The sequence below is a fragment of the Portunus trituberculatus genome, chromosome 17 (assembly GCF_017591435.1).
Source record: "Portunus trituberculatus isolate SZX2019 chromosome 17, ASM1759143v1, whole genome shotgun sequence".
Classification (NCBI taxonomy): Eukaryota; Metazoa; Arthropoda; class Malacostraca; order Decapoda; family Portunidae; genus Portunus; species Portunus trituberculatus.
In genome coordinates, this window is record NC_059271.1 from 22,999,275 (window position 1) to 23,018,617 (window position 19,343).

General features: G+C 38.3%; 1 non-coding gene across 1 annotated transcript; it reads right to left on the reverse strand.

Annotated features, from left to right (window-relative positions):
• Window positions 1-15,282: 15,282 nt before the first annotated feature.
• Trnac-gca lies at window positions 15,283-15,354 on the reverse strand. The gene has a single exon. It is a non-coding gene; the product is annotated as a tRNA-Cys (tRNA).
• Window positions 15,355-19,343: the final 3,989 nt, after the last annotated feature.

Sequence of the window (19,343 nt, forward strand, 5' to 3'; positions counted from 1 at the left end):
ACCCTCGAATAGTAACATATCAGGTTTGTCGTGCATGAACGCCCTTTTCTAAAACCAAATTGACACTCACAAAGTATGTCATTTTCTCCAAGAAGTCTGTCCATCTATTCTTCACCACCCTCTCACACATCTTAGCTACCACACTTGTAAGTGACACTGGTCTATAGTTCAATGGGTCTCTCTTGTTACCTGATTTATAGATTGGGACAATGTTAGCTCTTTTCAGTCTTGGGGCACTACACCTTCCCTTAATGAGGCATCAATTACTTCACAAACTTTTTCTGCCAGTTGCTCCTGCATTCTCTTAAAATCCATCCTGATACCCCATCAGGTCCCACAGCTTTTCTCACTTCTAAACTCCCCATCATATTCTTGATCTCCTCCACAGTTACTTGAAACTCCTTCATAATCCCTTTCTGTTCCATTACCAGTGGTTTGTCAAAAGCAGTCTCCTTTGTGAATACCTTCCGAAAGCATCCATTCATAGCCTCTGCCATTTCCTGGGATCTTCACTGCATACTCCATTTACTTCTAAACTTTCAATACTTTCTCTATTTTTGATGTTGTTGTTCACATGTCTGTAAAAAGCCTTGGTTGGTCTTTACATTTATCAATTATATCCTTTTCTTGTTTCTTTCTTTCTTCTCTTCTAATCAACACATATTCATTTCTTGCTCTTTTGTAACTTTCCACTGCTTAATCCGTCTTTTCCTTCTCCACCTCTTCCATGCATCCTCTTTTCTTGTTCTAGCCTTTTCACATCTATCGTTAAACCAGTCCTGCTTTCCAACTTCTCTATGTTGTCTTATTGGTACAAATTTTTCTCACCTTCTTTGTATATTTTTATAAATTCCTTCCACTTTTCATTTGCTCCCTTAGCACTCTTGAATTTCATCAATTTGTCTCTTGAAAGAATTTCTTTAGGTTTCCAAAATCTGTCTTGGCATAATTCCATCTTCCCACTTTATATTCTTCATTTCTTCTAGATTTCTCTTCATCTATCACCTTGAACTCCAAAACTGCATGATCACTCTTTGCTAAAGGGCACTCCACCCTCATCTCCTCAATGACCATTGGCTCTGTACTAAAGACCAAGTCCAGTCTTGACGATGCTCCCTCTCCTCCAAACCTAGTATCTTCTTTGACCCACTGAGTTAACACATTTTCCATTGCCAGTGTCAATAGTGTATTTCCCCATGTTGTCTCTGATCCTTCCATTGACCAGTCCTCCCAACACACCTCTTTACAATTAAAATCTCCCATCATTATAGTTCGTTCACAGCCACCCAACATTTCTTCCAGACATGTTCCTGTATCACTTATCATTTCTTCATATTCCTGTACTGACCATGCATTTGTCTTAGGTGGTACGTACACCACTATGTAGTGCCTCTTTTTCCTTCATTAGTTTCTGCTCTGATCTTTAGCACTTCTGCCTTTCCCATACCTTCTTTCACTTGATCCACCTTTATATCTTTTTTAACCAGCAACATCACTCCTCCTCCCATCTTACCTACTCTATTTCTTTTCCAAACATTATATTTCCCTTCTCCAACCATCATCAGGTCTTCTCCCTCTCTCAGTTTTGTTTCAGTAAGACCCACAATATCTGGGTTCTTGTCCCTCAAGTAATCGTTGAGTTCTAAAATCCCGATATCACTCCATTTATGTTGGAATACATTACATTCGCTCATCGTAAGTTTCTTTAGTCCTTTCTTGCTGTACTTTTCTGGGTTATGAACCACTTCCTCAGTCTCATATCCAAGATTCTCCAGAAAAACTCTTTCTTCTCCTCTTCTGTCCTCTCTTCATTTTTTTCAAAGCCTCCTTTCTCAACTCATTTAACATTTCTCTTTCCTTTTCACCGAGAGTCTGGCATGTGTGGTAAGTATTCAATCAATCATTAAAATGATTGATGCTGCTCCAGAGCCACTTCAACCATTCCTATGTCCAACATCTTGCCTCTGCCTTGTGTGTTATAGCCAGACCTGGATTTGGGAAAATTATCACCAATAATTCTTTCATCGGTTAACTCCACTTGGAAACAAACCACAGATGTGCCACACACGTGATTTAAAAATAGGAAAGTGGTAGAAGTGGGAAGATTTTTGGAAAAGTAATAATTGCCTCACCAACCCAAATAATACAATATACTTATAAGGATGGAACAATTCACTTACCATACAATTAAAAATTCTTTCACTTTTAAATACTTGCATCATACACTCAAAGGTGCAGAACACAGAGAAGCACTCTTTTTTTTTTTTCATAAAGTGAAAATAGCTCATTGTATCCACCATTAGTTTAGCCCTGTCATCTTCCACTACCATAACCATTGTGCGCTCTTCTGCCTATCAAATACATACATTTAAATTCATTCACAGACCATGAAAGGAGCCTGTGACATCAGGTGGTGTACACAATCACACTTAATTCTCACAACCTGCATGAGTCCCAATTTGTGTCCTTGATATTTCAGGAATCTCTTAATGAGGCTTATATACCAACAATATGTAAAAAAAAATCTGAAATTAAACCAATACCAAAGAAAACACTCCCTTTGTGAAAGAATGATTATTAACCAGTGGCTTTGACACCCATCACCATGAAATGTCTAGAAAAAGTAGTAAAAGAGACGTTGTTAAGGCAGGTTAACCAGTGCATAAAATTATCAATTTGCCTATACCAAAAACTGGTGTGTCAAGGATGCTACCCTGTCTTTTATGGACTATGTTTTTATTTTATTAAATAAAGAAAATATACTTTGATATAAAAGTTTTGTCAAATATTATATGCAAACTCCTGAAGAGCCTTTAATACAGTTCACCCTCACCTAATGATTAGTAAAATGAGACATGAACATGAATTCTACTTTGATTTCATGGATTAATAACTTTTTGTCTCAAAAGACAACAATCTGTCAGCTTTCAGGCTGCAAAATCTAGTGTCATCACCACAAACACAGGTGCCCTGCAAGAATGTGTGTTGTTGCCCATACTTTTCATCATATATAGAAGTGATTGTGTATGTCAGACAGAAAACTGCCAATCGTTTAAGTATGCTGACCACACAATCCTTGTGAGTTAGTGTGATGGTGACAACACTGCAAAACCAAGAGGAGGTGGAAAAGTTTGTGGTTTGGTGTACTAGTAATTATTTAGTATTAAATGTTAAGAAAACAAAAGACATAGTTGTAGACCATAGCACTCCATCATATGTTCATCCTCTTCTGCTTGTGAATGATGAGGTTGTAGCATGAGATAAGAAATGTAAACATTCAGGAACAACAACTGATAAAAAATTTTCCTTTAATATGAATGATGAGGCACTTCACAAAAATCAAATTCTAGAATATACTTTGCAAGGCAAATAAGTAACCTGGGAAATGATAGAAAGATTATGGATATATTCTAATTTGATCTATTCTTTCATTTGACATAACTTGTTGGTATGAAAATCGTAACCTTGAATTAAAAAATAAACTTTGTAAAATAATGAAGAATTCTTGGAATTGTAGGAGTTCAAGTTTAGAACATCATCCCTCTCATAAATATATGTACAAGAAAGCAACTACTTGGAGATCTTAATTAATACAACATGGCCCTTTACATCCCTTAAGCCAATATTACCAAACATTACCCTCAGGAAAAAGGCTGAGCTAACTATATTCAAGATACTCAAAACCATTTGTACCTAGCAGTATTAAAATGTTGAATGAGCAGGACCGAAGATACTAGTAGAACTGACCCTTTCAGGAGTGAGATGCATTTTCATCATGAGTTCTCGATGTATAGAATATCTTACTTACACTAGGAAGGATCTGTGGAGGTCAGAAGATTAATAGCCAGTCTTCACTATTCTAATCTACATACAAGTTCCTGAAGCTGTATAAAATTGCCAAATAGTAAGCACAATAAATATGGAAATATGTCATGGTACAGGCTTGTTGATAGCCTGTGGTGTTCATTAGGGAGCAAGCTGAATGTATGACATATGCGTGTGAGGCTTGTTTTATCATTTTTATTGAGAGCTCATGAAACAAATTTCATGTACATTCTATTTTCGTATATTTTAATTGACAATAAAGTATCATCATTATTACGTGATGATCATATTTCTCAAAAAGCCTATGCATGAAGTACCAGTGAATCATTCATAGAGTTGTCTTGCATCATAGAATCTGTTATAATGATAACAAAGCAAAGCAGTAATATTAATTACAAATTTGATTTCAATACCTTACCTTCTTAAATCTCAAACTTTAGTGTTAGGGTATGATTACATTTGGCATCAGTAGTTTGGGTACATAAGAGCTAAAGTTTGTGTCCTTTGGGTAAAAGCCCTCCATTCCTTCAGTTACATGGCCTATAGTTAATAGTTTTATCACAGGATATACTGACAAAGTAAACAGGGTTACAAATGTTCTTCATTTTCAGACCTTTCCATCTCAAATAATCATAAAACAATTCTCACTAGAAATTACTAACATTAGGCTAAGAAAAAGAAGACTTGTATGTCTAGTCCTTCCCTGACCTTATTACTGGTCTATTATCTTCTATTCTTTCACAAATATATTTTGATAAAAATGAAACGTATATATAAGATGAAAGAAAAGTGACCCCGGTGCGTCCACACGGTCGAATAGTGTTCAATGGACAAACATCGTTACCTATTACCAATGGAAAATGAAAAGGCTCACTGATGATGTAAGAAGCGAGCACCAAGAGGTGTACCAGACACTGCCCATGTTCGTAGCATCAGAACCTCAGACACTGTCTGTGAGGTGTAGAAGTATATGATGCTGCTAGGCTTTATCTAGGAAAATTAAGCAAGCTTTCTTTTTCATCGAAGGTTGTTGGATAACTACTATCCCTATTGATATGATGATTGTTACGGCCATAATTACATGTCTCTATTCAAAGTGGCACGCAAACATACTCAAAGTCATTAGAAATAAAACTGTGCAAGTAACAGTCATAGTCTGTCTTTGTCCCAGGTTTAGAAACATTATTCATGAACAACTTTACACATATGTAAAGATCTTGTTTTACCTGACGGTTTGCACTTCAGGTTAGGTGATGTCCGAGTAGCCAAACACCAAGCACTAGTATCTTTTCACATACAGCTATCAAGAACTATAATGTATATAATTAATCTCAAGTCTATGCTCAACTGTTGGGATGAGCTTCACATTATGCAAGTCAATAATTTTTATTACCTTAACATTATGCACTGTCACAAACAAGCATTGCTTACCTTTAAGAATGGATCCTTAAGCACATCATAGATGTGCTGGCACATATCAAGAATGACTGCAGACAGACTCTTTGATATTCTTGTACTGTATTGAAGGGAACTGTGGAAGCACCCAGTGGAAAGGTAAATCAATGTTGCCTCCCAACGTGCTACAGGTGAAATGGTATCCCTCATATAGGTGTCCTACTAGGTTATAAAAGGTTTTAATTTCTCCAATAAATTGTAGAAGGTATTTTGGGTCCATCCACAAAAAGTTTATGAAGCCCGATTCATAGCCAGTTCTCAATTCTTGTAAAATGGTTGCATAGCTTCTCTTTCATTTCATTTCTGCAACCACCCCTTGCACCATTCCCTTCTTGTAACCCCTTCTCCTCACACAGAACAGTAATGATCATGCTGCATAGTGCAATTTTCTTGGTCTTGTTTTTTTTTTTCTTGTGTACCATGGTAGAGATGTACTGCACCAGTCGCCCAAGTCCACGCACTGACTTGAATACCTGTGTGTTGCCAGTGGACATCACCTTCGATCATTGTCTACCAGTCTTTGCCTTGTGAGCAGAGTAAAAACAGTGGTAAACAACCTCATCTGGTAACACTATTTGTTGCCAGATCCACTTCCACCGTTTCAACGCTTATGACGTCATCCTGCTTCTCCTGTGATATGGTAATAATGTTTGTACGTCGGACATTGTTCAACCGTGTGGACGCACCTTAACAGGGACGGATGGATGGATTTTAATTTTTGGCGCCGCAAAACAACGGTCATATGGCGCCGCTACTATAAATTAATAGCAACTAACATGTATATAAAAAAAAAAGTAATTAAACGTAATTAAAAACAATATAATTAAAAAGGTAAAAAACTAAAAATACTATAAAACTAAATAAAACATTAAAATACATAGAATAAAATAAAATAAAATTCAAAGCTTTGGGAGAAGGCCAGCTTCTCCCAAAAACCTAAAAACGTCATGGCCTTGGGCCAGACACGCTGGACCTAGGACCTTTGAGAGATAATAGGCACCACTATCTCTACCGCGACACCGGTAGAGGTAGTGGTGTCTTAAATCAGTCAAACTAGGGCACTTGACAAGCAGGTGCCGAACGGTGAGCGGCACCAGGCAGTCATCACAGTAGGGTTGAGGGTCCCTGGTCATCAAATATCTTTGTGTAAGATACATGTGGCCTATTCTTAGCCTCACTAAGACAATCTGTATACGGCGGTCGCAGATATGGGTGTATGTCCAGTCAGGGAGGATAGAAGTGGTGATCTCAACCATTTTTGAGGTGGCAATCCCCATTTGCCACCTCCTCTGCCATCTTGCAGCAATTGCCAGACGAATGGACTGGAATACATCTCTAAACGAGACAGGGGAAGGGGGTGGAGCGTGACTCGCTGCCTCTTTAGCAAGGCCACTATATGTTCATTCCTGGTAACACCGAAGTGACCAGGGACCCAGCAGAACCCAACACGATACCCTCTTTTCGTAAGCAAATATAGCCACTCCAAAGCTGATAAAACCAATGGGTGAAGGGAAATAATAGAGGAGAGAGCAGTAAGAGCACTGCGAGAGTCACTAAAAATTGTAAAAGAAGAAACCAGGAGAGTAAAAATGATCTGCAAAGCAAGGACTATGGCAGACAGCTCCGCAGTAAAGACTGATGCCACAGAAGGAAGGCTGCCAGAGCAGTAGAAGGATGGGAAAACCACACTAAATCCAATGCCTGCATCGGATTTGGAGCCATCAGTAAAGACAGGGATGGCATCAGAATGTGAAGAATAGTGTTCAGGACAGAGCTGGCGGGAGATCCTTCTTGCCATCCATGGAAGGAGGGCATAATGAGACAACAGGTAGTTGCCAATAACCAACTCGAGGGAGTTGGAAAGAGTAGACAGGAGTGGGGTCAATAGACAAATCCAGCATGAGAGAGGTGACTCGAAAGCCAAAAGGTTTAGGTAGACTTGGTCGAGTGACATACGCCTGCGAACGTGAGTCCCGCAATATTGACACACAAGGGACAGAATCAGGAAGACGGTGGGTGCGAAACCAACATCGTAGCAGCAAAGACTGGCGCCGGAGGTCCAGCGGCCAGAAACCAGCATCCACTAATAAGCTAGGAATTGGAGATGTCCGAAATGCACCCGTAGCCAAGCGGACCCCAGCATGATGCACGGAGTCAAGCACGCGTAGCCGTGCCTCCGTTGCAGAGGAGTAGATCTCACAACCGTATTCCAGCTTGGGAAGGATAAGTGTTCTGTGAAGAAGCAGCAGAGTGTCCCTGTCCGCACCCCAAGAGGTGTGACTTAAAACCCGAAGAAGGGATAGTATCGTCCTGCAAAACGCTTTAAGAGAACGGAAATGGGGAACCCAAGTAAGACGGTTGTCAAACAATAGGCCAAGATATCGAGTCGCCTCCACACATGAGAGGCGTCTATTGGCTAAATATAAATCAGGATCTGGATGAACACCACGATTGCGACAAAAATGCATGGATACGGTCTTTGAGGTGGAGAAACAAAAACCATTTATGTTGGCCCAACGGGACACCCTATTGATCGCCAGTTGGAGCTTGCGCTCAATCAGTGACAATCTAGCAGCAGCAAAAGAAATACATAAATCATGAACATATAAGTAGCTGTGCACCTTAACAGGGTTCAGGTAGGGTTTTGCATCCCACAACCCTTCACTGGTTAGGTTTTGTAAAACTAGCTTAGATTATCATCCTTGAGGGATGACCCACTTATGTTAGATTAGTCATTGTAGACTTTTACATAAAACATTACCTATCCACTGTGGGATTTCACTCATTTGGGCAAGGAACCCACACAATACCTGACCTTTAAACTCTTAAAGTTTCTGACTGGGGCAAAGCAAACTTAGTATAGTTCAATATCTTAAAAAACTCAACTCCTCCTCCTATCAACTTTCCACAACCTTTCAGACAACTATCTCTCTTCTTCAATGACATCCTTTGTCTGTCCTTTTCTCATGCCCTAAACTGATAACTTCATATCTTATCTCTAGATGAAATAGCTTCTATGAAGTTAAGCATTTAGAATAGTTTCTGCAAGTTTTTTTCACCCCCCCCCCTCTAACTGCTAACTCTGTGCAGGGGCCTTATGTGTCTATGTATGGAGTATGCTTCCACTAATACTGTTCTTTTAGACGGAAGAATCAAAAGCTTTACATCTTATCAACTTCTCTCCTCTGACTGACTGTCTTTAGCCTCTTTCTCACTGCAGCAATCTTAGATTTCTTGCTACCTTGCACTACTATTTTCATGCCAGCTGCTCTTCTGGTTTTGCAAACTGCATATATCTTCTCTTTCCATGACTCTGGTGTATGACTTTCTTTCTCTCACCCCTATTCTGTCTATCTCTCTAATGTAAGAGCAACCTAGTATTGACAATCTTACATCTCATTCTCAGGTAAACTCTTGAACTCCCTGGTTGTCTCCATTTTCACCTTCTTATAACTTAGTCTTTCAAGAAGGAGGTTTGAAGACACTTATCCTTATTTTTTTTATGATTTTTTTTCACAGTAGGATGTCTTTAGCAACTGCCACCTGACCTCAGTGGGCCTTTCTTTGGTCTCATAAAGTTTAACACATATATATATATATATATATATATATATATATATATATATATATATATATATATATATATATATATATATATATATACCACTTGTTATCACACTCAAGTGGTGGATCACATAACATGAAGCATTAATTTATGTTGCACTACATGCAATTTAATTGCCATATTAATATGTAATCAAAAGGCTTTTTTGTGATACATTTGTACTGCATGTTGTGCCACTAATTGAAATGACACGTGATTTGGAATTAGTCCTTGTCAGTCCACTGCGAGAGTATGAAATGCAACAGGGAGCTACCACGTCAGTTCTACCTGCATTATGAAGTCTGACAGGTGCACAGATTGTGATCAACTTTGTCTTGTGCTACAATGGAAAATGCAGTTCTGTACATCTTAACTTTGTGACTACATACTTCCAAATCATTCTTGTTAGTTTAATGTGCTGGTGTAATGTCAGGTTAGATTAGTATCCATTGAATGGTACATAGTGGAGCAAGGCCCACATCTAGTTTAGATGAGGTTAAGCAATGTTAAGTTCAGTAAGGTTATGTAATGTTAGGTTAGGAAAGCAACCTTATGAGGATATCACGGTGAGGGCAAAACCCCACCAGTTATGTTATGTTGGTTAGAAATTTGGTTAGGAGAGCCTCAGGGGCATCACTAAGTTCTAAGAACAGGGGGCTTAGTCCACAGGAGATTCCCAGGATGTGAGCACGCGAAGCACGTGAGCGAAAAATTTTTGCACTTGCAATATGTTTTCACTCAACTTTCTGGGACTGTATTAGAATTACATAATGCTGAAGAAATCTAAATGGTTGAACCTGGAAATGGAAGAAAGATAGTCACCTCTGGTAAGCATGAGATGGCCCAAAAACATAAGGACAGTGTTGCTACATAGAAAAGCTACCAGGCAACTTGCAAACAGGGAAACATAGCACAGATGATAACAGCATATATCAACTTTCAAAGTACTATAGAGCTGACCTGAAAACAGAGGTTCTGGTAAAAAGAAACTTTCTTGCCTGGAAAACAGAGGCTGGATGACCTCACAAAGATATGTTGTCTGTGCACAACCTCCTTGATTCAGAATCTTTGCACTTGCAAGATTTTTTACCTACAATTTTTTGGCACTATTAGAAATTACACAAGAAACACTGAAGAAATCTAAATGATAAAAAATAAATTACATCAAATAATTTAGGGGGCTTAAGAATATTTTAGTGGGGCTTCAGGCCCCCTTAAATAGTCCTAACGATGCCCATGGAGAGGCTAGATATTATCCATTTTCAAAATACTATATCTAATATTAGCTTTCCCTACCTGAAAACCTTGCTTTTTCCACAAGGTCCCAAAGCTTGTCAGGGATAGGGGAACAGAACAAGATAACCTGTCAAATTTTTTTTTATTTTACTTTTTTATTTAATTTATTCACTTTATTTATTTATTTATTTTTTTTTTTTTTTTTGCTCTTGGCTTATGACCATCTTACATTAAAAATTGCTTAACCTAACCTCACTGCTGGGGCTTCACCACCCTCTAGAATCTCCCTTAAAAATGGAGCACTTTTTCTGTCCTCCCCACATTAAAAACATCACAGACATGTTGTGTAGTAAGTACTCTACCACCTTGCATGGTTTTTTTTTTTTTTTTTAGTGATACGAAGAGATGCTGTTATTCACTTATACCGAAGAATGAGAGAAAAATATGCCAGTCGAAGCACAAGATCGCATAGTAAGAATCTGAGGAAAGGAAGATGTCTAAGAGATATTAAAAAAAAGTATAGTTTCCCGCAAAGATGTGTTGAGAAGTGGAACAGTTTGACTGAGGAAGTAGTGCCTGCAACGAGTGTACACAGTTTTAAGGAAAGATTGGATAAGTGTAGATATAGAGACAGGGCCACACGAGCATAAAGCCCAGGCCCTGTAAAACTACAACTAGGTAAACACACACACACACACACACACACACACACACACACACACACACACTGGCTTCACAAGCCAGAGGACCGGGGTTCGATTCCCCAGCCGGGTGGAGATATTTGGGTGTCCCCTTTCACGTGTAGCCCCTGTTCACCTAGCAGTGAGTAGGTACGGGATGTAAAATCGAGGAGTTATGACCTTGTTCTCCCGGTGTGTGGTGTGTGCCTGGTCTCAGGCCTATCCGAAGATCGGAAATAATGAGCTCTGAGCTCGTTCCGTAGGGTAACGTCTGGCTGTCTCGTCAGAGACTGCAGCAGATCAAACAGTGAATTACACACACACACACACACACACACACACACACACACACATATATATATATATATATATATATATATATATATATATATATATATATATATATATATATATATATATAATGAGATGAAAGATAATAGATCAGCAGTAACTTGGTAAGACCAGAAAGACTCAAATAACAATGTCTGCTGGGACACTAATTCATGACCAGCAACAGGGAGTTTATACTTACGAAACAATATTCTCTGGCACTTCCAACAAGGCACCCTCATCCATCAAGTTTCGTCCTTGCTTGGTACAAAAATAGAACGTGGCGCAGTGAAGAACGGTACACGAAGGGCCAGCCATGCAACCCTACAGTACATCCTCCACGTCAGACCTTCGTGTTACCAAAGGGATCGAAACGAATAGGGTTCGAAACGGTTTCAACCTCCGTGGGATTCGATACTAAGCGTGTACGTAAGATAAGTAAAATAAAATAATTAACAAAAAATATATGCATAAAAACTGAATAAAAACAGCTACTGATAAATTAATTACGGTGGCTAATGGCTGCTGCGAGCTTAGTCCAAACTAAAGCAGTGAAGGTCTTCCCTAACCTAAACTTAGCTGTTTAGCAATGGTCTGTTGAAGGTGGTGCGGTCACAAAGGTGCCACGTGGTAGCTGCTTGATACGGGAAGGTGAGCTCTGGTAGTGGTGGGCACTAGGCTGGTAGCGTAAAACGCTGTCAAGGGCTTGAGTTTTACTCCTCCGCCTACATTAACCTTTCAGTCATACTCTCGGACCTATTACAAAAGACATGCGACATGCACCGCGATGTTTAACTGATGCAAGTTACCCTAATAGTACATTATTTCACAACTAATGAACCATTCTTGGTGTATGAAAAATAAGCACTATCATGTTATTCATTAGTTATGATAGAAGCATTCCTCATTGCTTTGAACTGTGTACGCGCAGCAAGAAGTGAAATGAGGAATGTGCAAGTAATTTATCTACCTAGTGTGTAGAGCTTTTATGAAAGAAAAATGATAAGTAAAACAGAAATAATAAAGCTTAAATAGGGTAAGACAAAGGAAACTGATGCAAAAATGAAAAAAAAAAGAGCAAGATAGAAGGATAAGAATGCTGTACAAGTCCATCACAAGAGCATGAAGGGACTCAGCTGTCTCTAGGGTTCGGTTCATTATAAAGTCGGTAAATTCAAATATTTATTCTTGTTGGTGTTCATCAACCGTTACATCAAAATAAAAATTACACAAAATATATAATTTCATTTCATTAAATCGAATTAAAAATCCAATCTAAAAGCTAATAACGAATCTGAAAAATTATTAAGGATAATGCATTATTTTCTTTTTTTTTTTAATGCAAGAGGGAAACTAGCCAAGGGCAAAAAAAAAAAAAAAAAAAAAAGTCCACTTAAACTGCAAGTTCACTAAAAAAAAAACTAAAAATTTAAAGAGTTGGCCAAAAAACTTCCCTCTGAAAAGAAGTCAAGTCGTAGAAAGATGGAAATACAGAAACATGCAGGGAGTTTCAGAGTTTACCACAGAAAGATATGAATTATTGAGAATACTGGCTAACTCTTGTACATATTAGAGAATTGGACAGAATAGGGTGGAATAGAATAGATATAGTTACATATTCATGTTCCCCTCCCCATTTTCTCTAACTACACAAGGTATCTATATAGTAGATTATTCCTACATACCCGAAGTAAACACATAAAGGATCGGAAAACCAGTCTCGTCTCATCATAATCGGAAAGAAAACAATGAATCTTTGGAAAGAGCTTCTTTTGCTTCCCAGTGTATCTTTTTCCTCCATGGTCTTTTTCGTCAATAACATAAATGTCATTTGAATCGATGTCTAAAAGATAATAACAAATGAATAAATAGGTATATAATACTATATTACTACTACTACTACTACTACTACTACTACTACTACTATAGTATTATTACTATCATTTCTACAACTACTATTACCAGTACTACGAGTACTACTACTATTATTACCAATACTACTAGTAATACTCTCTCTCTCTCTCTCTCTCTCTCTCTCTCTCTCTCTCTCAATAGATAAATAGATAAATTAACACACACACACACACACACACACACACACACACACACACACACACACAATGACAAGGAAAGCTGCCATGGATCATTCTAGAAAACAGTGCGAGGAGCGGCCAGGCCCTCGCTCCTCGCCCACGTTCATGCTAGGCAAGAGTTACGTTGTGTTAAACTTTGTAACTCTTTTTCTCTCCCTTTTTACCTTACAACTTGAAGAACAGCACTTACAGGTATAAATTAAACTGCGTGGTGTCCTACATGTAAGTTTCCAAAGTGTTATATTGAAGCAGCGTCAGTCTCAGTGGTACATTCATGTCATCCATGCACTCGCCTCGTTACAACGTTATCTATAGACTAACTATTCATTGATTTCTTTATTATGTTAGAGGCGCACTGGTCAAAGGTAACAAAAAATCAAGAAAACAAACTCACTGAAGGCACATACAATACCATTTCCTAAAGAGTATCGTAAGAAAAAAATTATTCAGTGAGAAATGTTTTGAAATCTTCCTCTTGCGACAGTCCAACTAGTCCAAGCCAGAAGGATATTCAGATCTAGGCTGTAAAAGGTAGGGGTAGAATCTCGAAAGACGCTAAGTGATTGCTTACATCTTATTCGTTCATCTTTGCTCCGTCTGTGGTTACTGAGATAAAATCTCGTACTATAATTATGATAATAATGGATGACTATAACTGTAATAATGTGTAATGCCGTTCATTGTTCCTTAAACATTATGTAAAGATTTAAAGACACTGATTAACAAAGAGATAATTTCTAGTACATCCGTAAGCAATATCAATAATGTGCTGAAATAATTTATACTTCTTTCCACGTAAATTTTAGAGGCTTGTTAATTTTCCTTAATCCATTCAGGTATATTTTTCAAATAGTTATGGCACGTGTGTGTGTGTGTGTGTGTGTGTGTGTGATTACGTCCAACACATAATTGGTTGAGCAAACAAGAGATCAGCAGAATGTTTATGACTTCCAGACTTCTGAAGCGTCACTCTGTAAAATCGGTTCACCTGTTAGCAAAAAAAAAAAAAAATAATAATAAAAAAAAAAAATAAAATAAATAAATAAATAAAAAAAAAATACTGTCGTCAACCGATAACACGGCAGGTGAAGTCCGGCGAGTGTTGCAGCATTTTAATGGCCATGATGAGTGAGGCTGTGTTAATGTCATGCCCCGCACATAGGAAATGAATACTATTACAAAACGAGAAAAGCCAACCCGTCTGCCTGCCTGGTCTCGCTTGCAGCACTGACCAACTCCATCCAGCAAGCAACGGCTTCCATTTAGTCCTGACATACATGTATATATGACCGGACCAGAATATTCATGATTTTTTTTTTTTTTTTTTTTTTGTGATATTGTTATTAATTTGTAATAAGTGACAGATATCATTAAGTATTATCTTACCTAACAGGCAGTGCCATATACCTTTCACCTATCACTCAAGCCTCCCGCCTGTGATTGGCTACGCAAGGCACGCAACCTCGCCTCGGGGACCAAGGACGATGACCCAAGAAATTAATTATACAGTAAAAAGAAAAAAAAATTGCAAATAGTCGTTCAACGAAATAGCTGCCACTCTCCAAGAACTGTTGCCCTAAATGCAGGATGTTGTTGGGGGTGAGGATTGAAGACTTGTCAAGATTTAATTTGATCGCAATTGTGCATACAGTGTTCTTAAGATTAGTGTGTGGCTGACACTCGATCCTTTCTTTTCTTCTACTAAGCCAGGGACGTATCCACAGACATATTCTTTTCTGTTGACTCTTCCTGTACCCCAAAAGAAGAGCAACCACAGCTTCAGCATCGTCCCTGAAGGAAGAGATCTTGGCGGGTAGCTGTTTGTTTACATTCACTTCCCGCCAAGGCACCAACTAATCGATACTTTCCTGGCGCTATGTGTTTGAAGTTTTCCGACTAGAAAGGCTCAGTCGATACCTCTAGCAACTTGCAATTTCAGTCGCAAATTGGCACGTGTGAACCCGCTTTTAAGAAAACCAGTTCACTCTTGTCGTAGTTATACATGTAGCTATCAAAGGTAATATTATTGTATTTATTGCTAGTATCAACGAAAATATTCAGGGGGCGCCCGGGTTTGAACCGGGGACCTCTCGATCTGCAGTCGAATGCTCTACCACTGAGCTACACCCCAATTTTTCTATCGTTTCGCACGCTCATGGACAACTCTCGATGCGGTGGCGGAGAAGCACAAAGGGAGAAATAGCAAGAATCTATACTACAATGATTCTCAACTAGTGGTAAATATGATCCCGGAGATAAAAATGAAACAAAAAAAAAACTATATAATTGATATACCTGACATTTGAATAATAATTTCAACATATTTCATTTGAAAGGGAGAATGTAAAAATGTGTGTGTGTGTGTGTGTGTGTGTGTGTGTGTGTGTGTGTGTGTGTGTGTGTGTGTGTGTGTACGTGCGTGCGTGCGTGAATAGCCGCACACGTGTCGCGTTTCTTCAGATCATCATAACATCACCACAAAATATACCCAAGGCTCAAAGAAATCATACAAAATATATTTCAAGTTATATTTCTCCACAAGCGATATCAAGATTATGCAACCTCACAAAGGCGACGTGATGTAACAAAACAACTCAGAGAAATTGACTTGCAAATAACGTGGATGGATCATGTCTCTAACAGTGTTCATATTATTTTGTTTTATTATTAGCATTATCATTTTTTTTCTTACCGAAAGTAAAGAAGCGTGAAATTATGATCCTCTGTGGTACTATAGCTTCATAGGAAATAAAGGTATATATAATAAGTTAGATCATGCAAAGATGAGTATGAACAAGTGTTCTGCTGGGGACTGTAGAACACGAATTATACATGTATGTACTGCACAATTGTCCTGGGAAATTATGTCATAATGAACAAAATTTGAAAGAAAGAAAAAGAGATTAAAGGAGAGAAAACAGAGAAGAAAATAAAATGACAACATAAGAAAAAAGAGGGAAAAAAGGAAATATACTTATATTTTTTTTGTTACATTTAATCTTTAAACTGGGAAAAAAATTGCAAAAAATTATTATTTCCTACACCAATTGTCTTGTAGATCCTAATAAAGATTTCATTTATCGCTTCTGATGGTGTTAATTGTTTCATGTCACAGTAAAATGGTTAATATAAAGCAGCTCACGAAACTATAAGAAAATTTCTAAATAATGTGCTCACATTGGATGCACTGGATTGGCGAGATCACTCCCTTAGGCAACTGCACGTGGAGACAGAATCGAGTATTAGGAAGACCATGACCTATTTTGCTAATTGATGAAGTATTACGGTGAGCGCGAAGACTCTGCTGTTATGCATATGGTCATCATGAGGGTTATAGAACAAGTCGGATGAAGTAAATTATACACAGGCTGACGCCATCATTGAGTGCGTGGTGTATAAAAAAAAAAAAAACTGCATTGCTAGGTGCTGGCAGAGAAAAGACTGTGGAAGGGGCTTCTTATGTTTTCTTTATTTCTTTTCTTGTTTTTTTTTCTGACGAAGAATTTGCCTCTTCATGAACTACACTAGTAAATGAAATATAAGATGAACAATCTTCGCCACAAAATCTGTGCAAAAAGCAACTAAATAAATAAATAAGTAAGTAAAGGAATATATAGAAACAACAAATATGTGTGAATTCTGGTTCCTCCTGACGAAGTATTTGGCTCTCCATTCACCAAACCAATGAAAAAACGAGATTTATTAACAATCCTCGTGACTAAAGTCATTCCACAAAAACATTTGAAAAAAGGAATAAGTTTATATTTTCTGATCATTCAATAGCTACCTGTTAGAACACAAAATACATCCGTAAAAGCAAAAAATCGCAGTGAAAAAGAGAGCGCAAGAATACTACATCAAAGAATGGAAAATAAATATATGTGGCAAAAAAACAAAACAAAAAAAAAAACATTCCACATTATTTGAAAATAACGTATGTACCTAAACAGTTTTGCAGTATATGTGGATGGACATTTCTATTTTTAGCTATAATCTGTCCTAACATATTTCAACAACTTTATCATAAAACAAACTTAGGAAAAGAATCTTCACTTTAGCGTTGTTTCCCTTTAAAACTTTCATTTTTCTTTCTTCACACAGTAAGGCGTATGTGAAGTGTGACTTGTTGACTTCACACATACTCTTCGCAGGACAAGATTACTTTTTAAGTTCTATTCAAGGATACAAGTCTTTACTCATTAATGGAAAATAGCTGTTTTAGTTACTATACCTAATGTTAATGAGTCACTTTATGGGAAGAAGAGTTCGTTGATAAGTTTAGAATTCAGTAACATTGGTCTACGAAAAATGAGAGAGAGAGAGAGAGAGAGAGAGAGAGAGAGAGAGAGAGAGAGAGAGAGAGAGAGAGAGAGAGAGACTGCATATAATTACAATGCTGATGTAACAATTCATAAAGCTATTCTTAGCTCAGTGACGATAATTCAAAACACCTGAGGAATATTAAGCAGGATTCGGCCCGGCCCTTGACACATCCATCTTTTTTTTTTTTCACCATCGAAGCTGAGTAGACATCGAAAAGAAAAAAAAAAGAATCGAGAAATGCGTGACGAGCGCGTGTTTGGAGACAGAGTGAGAATGAGTAAAGGTGTTAAAATGATGTGGTAAATCTTCTTCCTTCTTGTTGACGGAGCCTTTTTACAATATTCATAAAAATAACAAGGATATGACCACCTTGTTCTCGCCACGTAGAATTTTGTTCCAACGTGTTATAATCTTGTGTATATTCGAAGAGCAGGAGTGTTGAGTCTCTGCATGGTAATGAGCTTAGATTTTTCAAGTGATACGCTCCCATCCTCTTTGCAGAGTTACACACACGTGTCTAAGGTGGAAAGTGTTTAGGTTCAGCGTTGCATTGTAAATTGGTTGTTGATATTGACTTCACTTCATTTTCATGCACCCAGCACGCAGCTACTGACAAGACAATCACCTCGTGTCCACACACCAGTGCGTAAAAAAAAAATAAATAAATAAATAAATAAATAAAAAAACGCCACTCAGCAACTTGAAGGACGCAATAATGTAATAACACACGTGGATGAAGTAAAAGCGCAGTTAAATAAAATCATCTCTCTCTCTCTCTCTCTCTCTCTCTCTCTCTCTCTCCAAATGTGAAGGTCACTATTCTTTATGAAGAAAGTGAAAGTAGACGAAAGTGGGTCGCACAGCAAGCAAACTAAGGCTGCATACTTGTAAATCCCTCTGGTTGATTGGTGTTTTTCTCACTAGTGACGGGAAGATACCACATTTAGCGCCACTGTTGCTGTGTCGCTCATCTCTCTCTGCGTCACAGCCCCCTCCCACCCCTACCCCAACCATCTTCTCGATCTTCAGCGATTGTAAATTCCCCTTGTGACTCGCCCTGCCACCCACTTCTGATTTAACAACTTGGTGCTTGTTCCAACTACTTATTTTTTTTTTTTCGTCGAATACACAAACGACTTTTCTGGTTCATATGGAAATTCTTTTTTTTTTTTTTTTTTTTGCATGACTTGCTTGAGTAGCGCGTGGCCACACATCTAGCGGTCATTTTCAGGAATGGACGCCTGATAGCATGTTCCACCTGGCCTGTAAGCTGTGGCATGAACACAGCGGTACTCGATAATGGCAGTGTTTAGCAAGTAGTAAGGCAAGGAAACTAAATAACTACATAAATTACGATAATATGATTACATAGATGACCAGTTCTTCAGTAACTGTGATCAAGTTACATAACTGCGTAGAAAAGTCTCTTTGTTATGTTCTATCAGGTGACAACGTGGTGGAGCGTCTGATGCTTGCATTAGTAGTAACTGCAGGATGCAAGGGCGCTGCACGGCAAGCATGGCGCCTGCTGTCTGTTTGTGCATCATCATGCAAGGTCGTTAATGGTAAGACGTAGGTTGCTACTGCCTGCATAATCTCGCCCCTGACCTGTCTTTCCGCGGTAGGCAATGTGTGAGGTTATGGAGGCTTGGAGGATTACATAAAATAGTGAAACTCGACACCCTGGAATGTAGGTGCTGCAAGCCCTCCATTTTTTTTGTTATAGCCTATAGCGCCTGTAGGTCTACTGAAGAGTACGGGAAGCGCTGTCCAGCTTCCACCCATTAGTTTATAGTG